Below are 15410 nucleotides of genomic sequence, written 5' to 3'. Positions count from 1 at the left end.
AAGAGAAGTGATATAGAAAGTCAAAAATCTCACCCCTGTATGTATGTATGTACGTGTGTATGTGTGTGTGTGTGTGTGTGTGTGTATATATATATAAACATAGATGAAAAAGAAGACCATACATACATGTTAACTGTACACTTTTGTAATCTAAGGACAATCATGTTTTATTTACACCTGAAAGACGGAGCAGACTCAGGGAATTTAATCTCAGAATTCCTCTGGTGCTGGAGCTATGGAGAGAAGAATAGGCTTAAACCTCTGCATGAGGACTGGTGACAGAATAATGAGGTGTCACAGAGGCTGGTAAGCCTGGGGAACAAGGCATACTTGTGGAAGAAATGGGAAGGAGAGGTAGCCTGGGATGAGATGATTGCTCTTCCCTGCCCTCCTCACCTTCCTCCCCTTCCCACAAGGAAGGAACTACTGTCCACACCATTATGGCAGCATTTACTCCAACTGCAGCCCTTCACTGACTTCTGACCACTTTCTGTTCTGTCTTCATCTTAGTGATCCTCCTTCTGAGCTTCCCCTTGTCTTATCCTGCAAGCTCCTCCCACCACCCTGTACCCTCTTCCATGGTAATACCGAACAATCTTGTCTTTTCCTCTTTCTCCCTCTACATTCTTTTCAGCTACGAATAACCCCTCCCTCCTTTCCCCTTGCCTCATCCTCAGGCTTTTCCTATTAGCCTTCTGCCAGTTCATTTTGAGTTAACATTCATTACTCTATTAGAAACATGATGATGGTTAAAACATAATTACCAGCATCAGGGAGCTGACACATTTGTAGATGACATCAGCATGATACAAAGCAGGGAATGGAGAAGTGGAATCTAAGGACACAGAGAAGGGAAACACAAATCCAAAAAGTGTGGATTTTCAGATGGGGTGGGAAGAATCAAGGAGAACCTCATGGAGGTGGTGGCATCTAGTCTGGGCCTCAAAGGGTATATGAGAGTTCAGAGGAGACAACCTTTTAAGTAAAAGGAAGACACCTTAAGAAAATTTCTAACTTGATTATTACATGTGAAAAAGGACCAGAGACCTAGTAAGCCACTGCCACTTCCCAGGAATATGTCCATTATATTTTCACAGGATAAGTGAAAGCGAATCTTTTACTTTTCCTTTGTGGGGACTTCAGACTTCACGTGGAAAGCTCTGATAATGTAGCAGAGAGGGTTGGAGTAGCAGAGACAGCCGGATCATGTAAAGGACATACTCATTTTTCTTTTCTCCTTCAATATACAGACACAGGCCCCTAGGAGAAACCCACTAAAGTGGAACTCTTGAGGAAAAATAGCAAATCAAGGGTGTACTCCAGCAACCAAAGCAGCCCTGCAGTCAAGGATACTGGCTCAGGCTAATAAATTCTCTGCTAACAACCCCCAGCGGCAAGGTTGCAATCATGTGGTTCTATTTAATGAAAATATAAACAGAGGCCATCCCATTCTAATTTAGAAGAACAGAATAGTTTAGAATCTGGGGTTCTCAGGGCAATGACTCAGACTTCTGAGCCATTAACTCAAGAGAGAGCCTGTGTTAACATGTACACATTGGGTTGTCTGTTTTGACTTGACTGGTCAAGGAAACAGGCAGGTTAGGTTAAAAAAAAGAAAACAACATGCAGGACAGTCAAGAAACAGTCAAACAAATTGTTTGACAGATGATTATTATTTCTGTTTCGGGCTGTCACTTATGTCAAGTAAATCACACCAGTTAAAACAGATGAACTTCATGTTCAGTGTCCTCTGAATGGAGTTCTACCCATCCACCTCATTCACGTAGACACTCCAGGCTTCTCATGTGGCTCTTTCTCCTCTACTTACTTCCTCTTCTATTTTCGTTCCTCATTCTGGTTCTTGTTTTTGCTTGCGTGCCTCCGTTCTTCACTTCCCCCCTCAATGTTTTCTTCATCCATTCCTCAGAGAAAACAAAAAGTTGTGCAAACTTTTTCAGTTCTGAATCTAATTCTAATGGTGTTTCTAATTTTTAAGGCATTATTCCAGAAATCAATCCTGGCATTTACATTTCCAAATTAATAGAAATGTATATATAAACACATTCACATTCCAGGAAAGAGCATCTTAACCATTCTTGCACAAATTCACCACTTTGTTTTTATTTGTACAGAATGGCTGAAGTTATTTGCTAACACTTTCTAGAATCAAATGGTCAGGCTTATTGTTTCTCCTTAGGTCTCCCTGAGTCCTTATAGTGTCATGCAAAGATCCCTGGGCTGAAAGTCAGAAGATTTCTGTTCTTCTTCCTGTTCCACCACCAGTCAGTGCTTGGCTTTCTTTCTTCTGAGTCTCACTCTCATATTTGAACATCAGAGGGCTGGTCTACTTGAGTTCTATCATTGTAGCATCTTAGTATTGTGATTCTCTAAGGCTCCTTATATAATAGATAATCAACATGAGGCATAAAGACACTATTTCTGTACACATGCCTAATGTTATTTTTGGCTTTGTTATAAACCTAATATTGAACACCAAAGCTAAAGGCTGTCTTTCCTATACTTGCATTGAGAAATGACTAATTGTATAGCCCAGATTTCTCAAGATCTCTCCTTCCTGCAGATATCTGTGAGGCATGCTAACATTAAAGACTCCAATGTCACTATCACATGTCCTCTTATGCTGACACAGGTCCCCTCAACCCCTGGAAGTTTTTACCCTACGGACGGTTTTTCCCTACATTCTCATATGGCCACAGATAAGTTGGAGCTTATGTTGTGGGACACAGCTGTTTTTAAGTTGGGGTTGTTGCTGCTCTGCTGGGCATGGCTGGTACATTTCTGCTATTCCAGGCTTGACATTTGACTGGTTCAGCAGTCTCTCCGTGGCTGCTGCTAACGCTGTGCTGGGTTTAAAAGCCTGCTCCAAATGCTGCCTCTATTCCATTGTCAAGTATCTTGTCTCTGTGACTGATCCATAAGGCATGGCATTTTCTCCTGACTGACCACCCTCAGGCAGTTGGCAAGGCATGGCAGACACAGTGCCAGCTCTGCCAGGCACCATGCTGTGACTTCAGGGCACCAAAGCTGTGTGATGATTTATACCCTATGGAAAAGTGGTCAGGGGAGACTTTTTCTTTCTGTTAAGTTCTGCTAGAGGGAATTCCAATGCAGAGTTGCTCATGTCACAAAGTAAAACCACTTCAGCATTTACTTAGAACTCTCTGCTTCCCATCATACTCAGACTAAGCTGAACTGGAGTTAAGGTAGGGATGAATCTCAGACTTGCTGTGTTCGGAATTATCTTCCTCATCCCATGACACAGACTTTTTTACTGAGTCAACCTAATCTTTCCTGGATCATTCCTCTCTCAGGACCAGTCCTCTTCCAGAAAATTTCTCAGTCTTTATGCAGACAAGATTCTGGGGGCTGACACTGCTTTTTTTGCCAGATGTCCCTAGACACATCTGAATCTCTTTTAGTCTCAAGCTGGAGCCTTTATCACCATTGCACAAAAAGCTGGGTATAGTTCAAATTCCTGACTGTATATTCTGATTCCCCCGGGCATTTACACTCTGCCATCCCACACAGTTCCCCCTCCTGTGTGAGGGTCCTATTGCAATTCATTAGCGTGCTTTTTTTTTTTTTTTTTTTGCTTTTTTTTTTGGAGACGGAGTCTTGCTCTGTCCCTCAGGCTGGAGTGCAGTGGCACCATCTCAGCTGAATGCAACCTCTGCCTCCTGGGTTCAAGAGATTCTCCTGCCTCAGCCTCCCAAGTAGCTGGGATTACAGGTGCGCGCCACCACGCCTGGCTAATTTTTTGTATTTTTAGTAGAGACAGGGTTTCACCGTGTTAGCCAGGATGACCTTGATCTTCTGACCTCGTGATCCTCCCACCTCAGCCTCCCAAAGTGCTGGGATTATAGGCGTGAGCCACAGCGCCCGGCCTTCAGCGTGCTTTTTTTTAATGGTTTGCTATATTTACATCTGGTTTCTCCTTCTGAATGGTAAGCTTCTTAAAGACAGAATTTGTTTTCTTCTGTATGTCTTCTGTTGTGTCTTGCATAGTGCTATTCACATATTAAGATTTTGATTGGGACAGAGATATACAAGAATATCACTGGTGCTTTTGAAGCAGTAAATTAATTTAAAATTTAAAAAATCAGAATTCCAAAATGATAGAAAGAAAAATGTACCTCCTGGGGCCACAGTAATTCAATGATCCCAGGACAGTGGGACATGTCCTCTGACGGATTCCCATGTAGCCAGATCCGATAGTGTTATTTTAAGTACAGAAAGAAGTTGGCTTTTTAAAGTACTTTTTTAATTATGGAAAGAAGTTCAACTTTGAATGCCTGGGCTGTGTTTGGTTGTTTAATATGTAGAATAACTCCCTAGGAAAAAAATCCTAGGGAGGTAAGTATGAAACAGTGGGAAGACTGTAATTATGCAGAACTTTGAAGGAACTGCAACATTTGGGTTAACTTAATGTTGTGGTTAATTGCAGGTTAGTCAGAAAATCATTATTTCAACACTTTTAAAATAATCCTTACAAAATGCCCTTAGCAAATTCCCATGTTGCAAGCATAGCTATATCTTTCTTTGTTGTCTGAGGATTTTTAGAGCCTTCATGTCAATATTGCAAACACAAACTTTCATTTAAGTGTTAGAGGGCAAGATGGTGCAGGGTATTGGTCTTTGCCTGAATTAATCATTTTATATTCCCTATACATTGGCTTAGTTGAGTTTTTGATCTCAGGTTGATTTTTTATAATTGTCTCTTCTTTACTATCCCACTCTTAAAATTAAATTTGTAACATTTTATGATTGAAAACTATGCATACAGAAAAATTTGGAAATCTATAGGAAAATATCACCCCAAGTTATTTCCTTCACTCAGACAAAACCACTTTTAACATATTTAGTTTTTTGGTTTTTGTTCCTATGCTTTCAAATTTTTTTCCTTAAATACTATCATTTTAAACTAGTTTGTATGAGTTTAAGCAACAATGTACAGACTAAAGTAATGTCAGTAAGTGACAAGAACATTGAAGCTTCACAGAAGTGTGAAAAATGTATAGTTAAAAAAAAAGTCTTTCTCTGCACACATCTTCAGCTTCCATGGCTTGAAATAATAATATTTTTAACAGATTCTATTTCAATTTTTTGTAGTTTAAGATGTAAACTTTGCAGCATTTATGTAGGACTTCAGTTAATAATGGTAGGTTGAATATATCTGTTTAGTTCTAATTTCTCTAGAGACCCTCTAAAATGACTGTAAAAGAGACTGAATGTGAATGTCAAGGTTACAATAACTTCTCAAGATCAAACAAAATGATAGCAACCAAAGTTTAGAATGTGGAATTAGTGGTTTCAACTTGTTTTATAGTAAATCTTGGTATCTTTGAGACTAGCCAAGATACCAAGATTTAGTATAATACAAGTTGAAACCACTAATTCCACCTTCTATATTCTGTCCTGTATACAATATGTACTCCTTAAATTGCACTCTGTTTGCAAACTAACTAGTTAGCCTGAGGTAAATATCATGAATTCTGGTAGAAGACACAAGTTTCTCGGATCACAGACAAAGAACTTTATTACACATGACACAGCAGATAGTTTCATATTTGTGTGATTCCCCTTGCCCCTGAAGTCCCCCCTGAGAGATGCAGAACAGTCCAGGGAGATGCTGTCCACTTGAAGATTAGCTTGAGGGACTGAGCTTAGAAAATCCCAATCTTTTATAATAGGTGGCTAGTAAATCTTCCTAACTTTTGCCCTGGTGATAAGCATTCTCTTTATTATCTTGGACAGCAAACAAATCTGTATATTTCTCCAGAAGAAGACTATCTCTATTTTCCAAGGCTCTTCATTAGACAAATATCCTCATGCATAAACATGAGATCCATGTAGAATTGTCTAACAACAATGATAAACCTCAATAGTAATTATTTTAAAGCAACAGGATTCCAATGTTAAGAAGAGTAAACTTGTAGTTTGACTGTGTACCATGCAAAAAAAAAAAAAAAAAATTCAGGACTCTGCTTCAAGATAGCAGATTTATGTTACCCTTTTGTTCTTCTCCAGTAGCCAATAAAAAATATTACACATATATACATATATATGCACACATGTACATAGACACACATATATAAAAATCTGTGTATTGTATATATTCCTCATATATACTTTTACACATATAAAATATGCACTATATATATGCATATATATACTTGTGTGTGTTCACACAGGCACACACACAAACATATACTAGTATTTATATAAGAATAGACACAAAAAGCAAAGCAAGTAAGATAGATAAGAAGGTTAGAGACCAGCAGGTAATAAACATACCTATGAAAGCACATTAAGTAGAGCATGTTGAGGGAAGACAGTGCATGAGAGCCACTGCTCAGAATATGCTACAAGGGAGCTTCAGAGAAATGGCCGTACATATGTTTGAGAGATCAAACTGTTAGAAATGAGGAAAACACAAGAGGATTCCCTAAAGGAGTATTCATAAGGAATAGTTGCTCCCAATCTCCCCTACCTGGCACAGGCAGCGAGGCTGCCATTGCTAAGGAAATTGAATGAGATATTTGAAATATGCCTAGTGTAGATGTTGGCATCACAGGTTTAAGTCCTTCTCATTACATTCTTACAGAAGAAAGGGCAACAGTCTGAGAGCTTTGCCTTCTTCACTGAAGCAGAGGAAAGCTGACCAGCTGACATGTTCTGCTCTGTCTCCTGCTGGCAGCCAGGAATATTCTCATCCAAAAGAGAGACTGAAGGGAAAAGAGACATAGCAGCAGAGGAGATCCTTATTAGCTGAGCAGTTATTTCTTAAATATAAATAAACAAGTAAGGATTACTAGGTATATTAAAAAAATGGCATGAAAGAGGTTTTTTAAAAATACATAAAAATTATAGAGGCAAAATCAGAAAAAGCAACATAAGAATAATGTAACTTGATTAATTTGAGGTTTCATTGCATTCACAAAACAAGAACAAGATGTTCTAAAAAAAAAAAATCGAAGCGCTTTCAAAGAGAAGTGATAGGGTCCCAAAGTTAAAAACAAAAGCTAAAAGTTCATGGAAAATAAAGCTAAGGAAATCACCCAGTAAATAAGCAAAAGAGACAGAAAAAGATTCACAGATGAAGTGACTAGAAATGTAGACAATTTTTAAACTGCCAAAAAAGCCACTAGGAATAATGAGTGAAGCTTGCCAGAACCCTGACTGCAAGGTCAATATACAAAATTCAAGTATTTCTATGCACTAGAGGTAAATAAATGGAAACAAAAAGAAATTTAAATTACCACTTACAATAGCTGTAAAATTATCAAATATCTAGAAATAAAATACAAATTTTGCAAGACTTAAAAATATACAATATTGCTAAGAGAAAATCAATGTGTCTAAAGTAATTGGAGATTAATAGAAAAATATGCCATATTTATGGATTAGGAATTCAGTTTTGTTAAGATCTCAAGTTTACCCTAACTGAACTGTAGATTCAATGCAATCCTGATCAAATACCAATAAATTTTTCTTTGTGGAAATTGACAAGCTTTTTCTAAAGTGTATATGGAAATATAAAAGTCATAGAATTGCCAAAACAATTTTGAAAAAAAAAAGATGAAATGGCAACACTTAATAAGATTTTAAGATTCATAGTAAAAACAGTAATTAAGGGAGTGTGGTATTGGTGCAAGGCTAGACAAGTAGGTAAATTGAATAGTATAGAGAGTCCAGAAAAAGGCCCACACATATATAGTCAGTTGATTTTCAGCAACACTGGTACTGCAATTTAGTGGAGAAAGTGGGCTTTTCAATCACTGATGCCAGTGACACCTGTCTCACATCATACACAAAAATTAATGTGCAATGGCTTGTAAATCTAAATATAAAAAATTTTTTAAAATAAAGGCTTTAGATGAAAATATAGAAGAGTGTCTTCATGAATTTGGGGGTAAGCAAATATTTCTTAAATAGGCACTAATCATAAATGAAAAGATTGGGAACCTGGAGATATTTATTTATTTATTTATTTATTTTAGATGGTCTTGCTCTGTCACCTAGGCTGGAGTGCAATGGCATGATCTACGTTCACTGAAACCTCTGCCTCCTGGGTTCAAGTGGTTTTCCTGCCTCAGCATCCTGAGTAGCTGGGACTTCAGGCATGCCTACCACCATACCTGGCTAATTTTTGTACTTTTAGTAGAGACAGGGTTTCACCATGTTGGCCAGGCTGGTCTCGAACTCCTGACCTCAGGTGATCCACCCATCTCTGCCTCCCAAAGTGCTGGGATAACAGGTGTGAGCCCTCACGCCTGGCTTCCTTATATTTAAACAATTCTATTCATGTAAAAATACCATTAAGAAAAAAGGCAAGCCACAGCATGCAAGAAGACAGTTATAATACATACGTCTAAAAACTACTTCTGTCCAGAATATATAGAATCTTCTACAAATCAATGAGAAAATGCATATAACTCAATTTTAAAATGCATAAAAAACTCCTGAGCAAAAATTTTATAAAAGAGGATATCCAAAGGGCCATACACATAGAAAAAAGTTTCAACATCATTACTCTTTAGAAAAATACAAAGCAAATCTATAATGAAATACCATTTACACCCATTGGAATGGCTAAAATTAAAAAGACTGAAAGACTGACAGTAACTCATATTGGTAAGGCGGTTGAACAACTGGAATTCTCATACAGTATCATAGCAGGAGTGTACATTGGTACAGTTTGGAAAAAAGTTTGACAGTTTCTTATAAAGTTGAACATAGAGACCCAATAATTCCATTTTTAGATAGATACCTAAAAGAAATAAGTAATATATTCTTCAAAACTCATATATAAGAATGATCACATTTGCATTTTTCATAATAACTCCAAACTGGAAACATGTCCACCAACAGGAGGTCTAATAATTGTGGAAGATGGAAAATTATACTGCAATTTAAAAAATAACCAACTACTGATATTTTAAATCACATAGATGAATCTCACAGACATTAGGTTAAGTGAAAGAAGCCAGACAAATAAGAGTGTATACTGTATAATTCCATTTATAAAAAGTTCAAGAACAGGCAAAACCAATTGATGATACCTTGAAATATGAGGTTATTGACTTCTGAGATGCTGGAAGCATTCCATATCTTTATTTGGATAGCAGGTATGTGAATGTATAAATGTATATACACTTAAGATTAGCACATTTCATCTTTTGTATGGTTAAATACAATTTAGACAAAGCAAGAGACCAATTCACGTGGTCCTGTCTTAATCTGCTTTCTCCTGCTATAAAAGAATACTACAGACTGGGTAATTTATAAAGAAAAGAAATTTATTTTGCTTATGGTTCGGGAGACTGGGATGTCCAAGGGCATGGCACTGGCATCTGCTCAGCCATCTGGTGGGGGCCTTATTGTTGTGTCATCTCATGAAGGAAAGTGGAAAGACAAGGGAGCATGGGAGACAGAGAGAAAAAAGGGGTGAACTCCTGAGATAACTGACCTACTACAGCGATAACAGCTTTAATCCACTCTTACCCTATGACTTAATCACCTCTTAAAGGTCCCACCTATTAATGCTGCCACTCTAGCAATCAAATTTCAATATAAATTTTGGAGGGGACATTTTAAACGAAAGCAGGTTCCAAACTTACCTATGTATGACACCTAAAACAGGAATGGTGAAAATAGGGGAAGGGGATTGGTTTTTAATGTCACAAGAAACTTCCTAGAATATTCAGATTGAAGGGGTTCACTGACTGTTAAGCAAGATGAATTTAAAATCAGAAATATAAAATATTCTCATTAAATTATAATGCAGCTAGGATCAAGGCATGTTCATAAAGTCTTCTGGACAGGAAACACAAGCCATATGTAAAGGAATAAGGATCAGAGTAATGTCAGACTTCTCATGAACAATTGGATATTACAGGAAAATGAAGCAATGTTCTCTCAAATTTCTGAGCCAACATATCAATCAGGTGTGAGAACAAAATAATTTTTTTCTGACAGGCAAAGGAGGGTAACGTTTACCTTTTAATCATGCCTTTTAAGGAAGTTAATTGAAGATACAACACAGTCTAGCAACAGGAGGAAAGAAACAAAAAATGGGAGACATGAGGTTCCGAGGATCATGGTTCCAACACAGGACAGCAGAAAATAGGAGTTGCAAAATGACTGCTACAAAACAGACTTAAAGAGAAAACATTCCAGTTTCATGTAGGAGGACAAAAGAAAAAAAAAAAACAACATGAAGTAGGTGTCCAAAAAATGAAATGTGTCGGAGAAAGTTATTATGCAAATAACACACAAATTAAAAGCATAATTGGAAAAATACAATAGAACAGATTCTATTTAACCTTGCTGCAAAAGGACATTTTACTTGGAGTAGTGTAGGGGCCTGCTTTGAGTAATGTTGGACCCACAGGAAAGGAAATATTATGTTAGCACAAAACTTGAGCCCATGGTGAACAATTTTTGCAAACTTCAACTTGTAATATGTACAGAGCGGGAAAGTATTATTTACGGTTGAGGGACACACTATGAATGTTCACAATCTTGATAATGCAAAAGACAAAATGCACATGACAGAAAGAGGGAGTGAATGAAGATTGGGTAGAGGAGATGGAAAAGCTAGCTAAAATTCTTCAGAGAAGAAACTTGAGATACTAATTAAAATAGATGGGAAAAGAAATACAAGTATATTATTTAAAGTCACAAAGGTAAACAATAAAATATTTTAAAATAACAGCATTACTATCAAACTTTGGAATGAGTGAGTTGTAAGGATGGAGAAGTAGAAGTGCATTGGCATGTATAAAGCTGAATTCAAAAAGAAATCAGGTCTAAATTGTTAAAGAGTTAGGACAGCAGTCCAGTGGGAGAGTCCAGTGCAGACTGGGTTAAAAATATTTTGCCCCTGGAGTAAGACCAGTGTTGGTGAGAGTGGCTGTTGCTTTTCTCCCTGTAAACTCTTCAGCACTACTTGATTTGTCACCATATACGTGTGTTCTTTTGTTCAAAATTAAAATTAAAATGTAATGTCCATTTGCTACGGGTGCTGCCCCCTATCCCCCAGCATTCATTCTCTGCTTCTTTTCAGAGAAGGATGGAGCACATGCCCCAGATGAAGCCTACACGACATGAGTCAGAGAACTTTGGCCAGGATGTCTGGGGACAAAGTTTCCTCTTTCTTCTCTGGGAGCTATCTGGAGAGGGTTGTTTTAAAGCTGGATGTGAACAGCGACTCGTGTAGCCCCAGAAGCCTCTGACAGCCGCGTTGGAATCATAAGTTCTCAAAATGAAGGTGACATTGCAGGAATCAGGGAAGAGGGAAGGAAAAATTATTTAAAGCCTCACCCAAGGCGGGCCCTACCACCTGAATATTTAAGTTACTTGGACCATGAAATTGTATTTTTAAAGCCAGTGCAAGTCAGGTTTTTTGTTACTAATAACCAAAAGATTTCTGAAAGACAAAAAAAAAAAAAAAAAAAAGAAGAAAGAAACACTTAGAGAATGTTTATGAAACAAACAACCTAAAATATTTCAAAGAATTTTACAGGTTAGAAAACTGTATCACAGATTTCCCTTTGTCTTCACAGCATTCTCATGAGGAAGGAAATTGTTATCCAAGTGTTATGAAAGAAAAAACTGAACAGAATGGTCAGGTGACCTACTAAAGTCCGTTTGGTTATAAATGACCAGTACTTTTGACTAAGTACCGTGCTCTTACCAGAAGACCACACTGCAGGTGTAGACAGATGGACAATGGGATAGAATAGAGAGCCCAGAAATAAATCTATGCATATGTGGAACTTTAATGAGGGCAGAGGTGGCCTGGCATTTCAGTGGAGAAAAGAGGGATTATTCAATAAAAGGAGCTGGAAAAATTGGTTGTCCATTTGGAAAAAAAGTGAATTTGGATCCCACCCTGACACCATACCCATAAATCAACTCCAGATGGATTAGGGACTTAAATGTCAAAAGCAAATTTTAAATACTTAGTAGAAAAATATAGGTGGATATCTTTCCAATCTTGGGGTAGGGAAGGATTTCTTAAACAGGAGCAAAAAGTACAAACCATAAAAGAAAAGATTTATGATTTTTGAGTATTAAAATTAAGAAATTCAGTTCATCAGAAGAATTCTTAAAGAAGATGAAAAAGCAAGCTACAACCTGAGAAAAATTCATTTGGAACATATAATTGAGAAAGATTTAGTATCAAGCATATGTAAAGACTTATAAAATAATAAGGAAAGGCCAAACCACTCGATAGACCAAAAAAAAAAAAAAATCAACATTTTACAGAGGAGAAACAGAAGGAGAAACATATACAGCTAAAAACGTATGGAAGGATCTTGAGTCTTATAGCAATATTGATGAGCAAATCAATATATAGAATAGCAAATCAATATCATTATCAAAGAGATAATGGATATCTCTTTATACTCAATTTATTGGCAATAATTAAGAATTTAAACTACAGCAAAATTGAAAAGTATATGGATCAACCAGATTTCTTATATAGTGCTGGTATAAATTGGTTAACCACTTGACATTATCTTTTAAAGTTTAATATTCACATACCTTATGACCCCACAATTTTCTAGGTGTATATATTAAAGGAAATTATCACATTTGTGCACCCAGATAAATACATAAAAGTGTTCAAAAAAGTAGTGTTTATAATAACAAGAGCAGATAGCAAATGCCTATCCAGAGGGAAACAAATTGTAGTATATCCAGAATAACTTATTGCAATGAAAATAAATGAACTACAGGTATATGTGATAATATGATGCTTAGTGACAGCAGGTTCTCAGATGATCACAGCATGATAGTCTTTATAAGCAATAACATTTTTGAGCAAACATATATTTGCTAAAATTATCTTTTAAAAAATGCAAGAAAATAATATAAACAAAATTCAGCATGTCAGAGTTATGCAGCAGGGTAACGGGATGGGGAGGATTCTATAGATAGGTGCAAACATTGCTCATGTTTAAATTCTTGGGTTGGGTAGTTGACTTTTATCACTAACAAAGTAATAAGCCAGGGAATACAACGGGTAAATGAAAAAATAAAATAGAGTCATGATGAGACCAGTGATGATAGTATATCATAAATCAATATAAATCAACTCTTCTCATCTTTAAAATGGAATTAATAAAAGTACTTAGCCTCCTAGGGTTGTTATGAAGGTTGAAAATCTTAGAATAATGCCTGGTACATAGTAAGTTTTATATTAGTATTTGTGAACGATGAAAGAGAGAGAGAGAGAGACCGAGAGACAGAGAGAGATGGGGCGGGTGGGGGGCAGGGTGGGGGGAAGAAGTAAAAGAAGGAAGAAATAAAAGAAGGAAAGAAAGAAATAATTATGAATAATCAAATTCCGTGCACTTGAAGTCCATTATTAAAGCATTAGCCCAATGCAAAGAGGTGTCAAAGAATGCAAATAAGAGTGGGCTTCATCAGGGAAAATTCCCGAGAGTGGTACAGATTTGAAATAATTTTAATGTAAAAAGTATTGCTAAAACATAAACACATCAGTAGATTGGTCTACTAGTTAACAGGTTAAAGTTCCAGCTTCTATTTTCAGAGTGGAACTTAGTTGCCATGATAATAGGAGGTGACATTTGTTTGATTTTCCTCCCTTGAGTTGTGGGAGAATCCTATAAACTCTTCTATAAATAACCAAGTAGAGGCCGAAAGATTTCCTGTAACTTACAGTCTAGAGCCAGTAACCTCTGATGGCAGTCTGAGTGGCGGTTGAATCAGCAGGGCGGCAGCGATCACAGGGGGAATTCAGTCTCCTCCAAGGAGGCTTGACTGAGTATGAATGGCTTATAGTTTGTTTCCCTCAAGTCCTCAGTAGTAGTCCATTAAGAGCCAATAAACATGAAACATTCCACTGGGTACCTTGTAGTCCTTGAGCCGGTGAATACAGCTCAGCCCCTCTGGCCAAGGAAAACACTGTCCAGTTGTTACAGGAGAACATACAGAGGACATACTGTATTAACTAAGCAACACACTCCAACTCCCAGCTAGGAGCAGTGGATAAGACCACAAACCCTTCATCTGAGCAAAGTGCAGACTTTAATAAATTCGAATGCTTAGTGAAATATATAGTAACTTGTCTGTCTTATTCTGTTTAAGGTGGGATGGCCAGGGAAATATGTGAGTTGGGGGCATGAGTTAAATTAGTAATGGGGTTTAGGCCACTTAAAGAAATGAGTCGTTTCTATAAATGGCAGACACCACTTTCAACTTCTTTGCTGTATCGGCCCCAAAGCTACCAATTATCTTTCATGTATCTTCCAGCTTCAGTTCCTTTCTCTTCATTGTCAAAGTGCTTCTTGGCTGCCTATGGGGTTGGCACCAAAAGGATTGAGTGTCAGGGTGGATGTCTCTTTGCCCACCTTTTGGGTATGTTATTATTTATATTATACCCTGATTCCACAGATTATAAAGACTGTCTGTTGCTTATAAAAATAAAACAAGGCCGGGCATGGTACACTTTGGGAGGCCTAGGCAGGCGGATCACCTGAGGTTGAGAGTTTGAGACCAGCCTGACCAACATGGAGAAACCCTGTCTCTACTAAAAATACAAAATTAGCCGGGTGTGGTGGTGCATGCCTGTAATCCCAGCTACTCAGGAGGCTGAGGCAGGAGAATTGCTTGAACCAGGGAGGCGGAGGTTGTGGTGAGCCGAGATTGTGCCATTGCACTACAGCCTGGGCAACAAGAGCGAAACTCCATCTCAACAAATAAATAAATAAAAATAAAACAAACAAACAAAAAATTATCTTAAATCTATATCCTACAATAAATAAAGTTCCAAGTAATAAAAAACACCAAAATAATTTATTTTCACCTTTTTTTCTCTTACAACTGCAGTCTACTTGTTTGTTCCCCCCGCCCCCCCCCCATTTGAATAAACTTACATTAGGAGCACCAAGAAAAACACACAAAATAATCTAGTTTTTTTTTGGTCAGACTATGAGAATTGACAATGCTTGGTCAAGTTCAAGGACTTCCACACTCATCAGTTCCATTTGATCCAGGAATGCTCTTTCTCTTCTCAGTCCTTTCCAGCAAACCAATTTTGTGGAAAGACCAACTAATGGTTACAAATGGAAACTTATTATTAAAAAAAAAATTACAGTATAGGAACAGGTCTTCCCAATCAAAAATAAAGTAGAACATGAGTCAGAGATAAAGTCATTTCAAATGCATGTAGAAAACTGAAAGTCCTTGTTTTATTTTTTATTCACAGGATTTTTTTCTTTCCTTTTTAGGTTGTGGTCTAGAAAGCATATTGTGATTTGTACAAGAAGCACATTCCCATTTTACAAAAGTACAAAAGCACATTTTGGACTTTTAACAAATTCAACTGTTCTGTGTTCTGTGTGAGTAAATTTTAG

The 15410-nt window shown here is 37.2% G+C and overlaps 1 protein-coding gene and 1 long non-coding RNA gene across 18 annotated transcripts in view; both read left to right on the top strand.

Annotated features, from left to right (window-relative positions):
* The window catches only part of LOC134758841 (uncharacterized), a 330244-nt gene that overhangs the window by 279065 nt on the left and 35769 nt on the right, over positions 1-15410 (top strand). For 7 of the 17 annotated variants that reach the window (XR_010134476.1, XR_010134478.1, XR_010134459.1 and 4 more), the window contains one exon: positions 11092-12332. The exons of 6 other annotated variants lie outside the window; for them this stretch is intronic. The gene's annotated coding sequence lies outside the window, so the exon portion shown is untranslated. 4 more of the 17 variants (XR_010134465.1, XR_010134462.1, XR_010134461.1 and 1 more) reach the window with 3 other exon arrangements.
* Positions 2147-11412, top strand: LOC129531944 (uncharacterized). Its single transcript, XR_008677450.2, has 2 exons — positions 2147-3965; positions 11090-11412. It is a non-coding gene; the product is annotated as an uncharacterized lncRNA (long non-coding RNA).

The sequence above is a fragment of the Gorilla gorilla genome, chromosome 1 (assembly GCF_029281585.2).
Source record: "Gorilla gorilla gorilla isolate KB3781 chromosome 1, NHGRI_mGorGor1-v2.1_pri, whole genome shotgun sequence".
Classification (NCBI taxonomy): domain Eukaryota; kingdom Metazoa; phylum Chordata; class Mammalia; order Primates; family Hominidae; genus Gorilla; species Gorilla gorilla.
The sequence above is the reverse complement of the archived record's forward strand: the minus strand, read 5'-3'. Positions and strand labels throughout refer to the sequence as shown.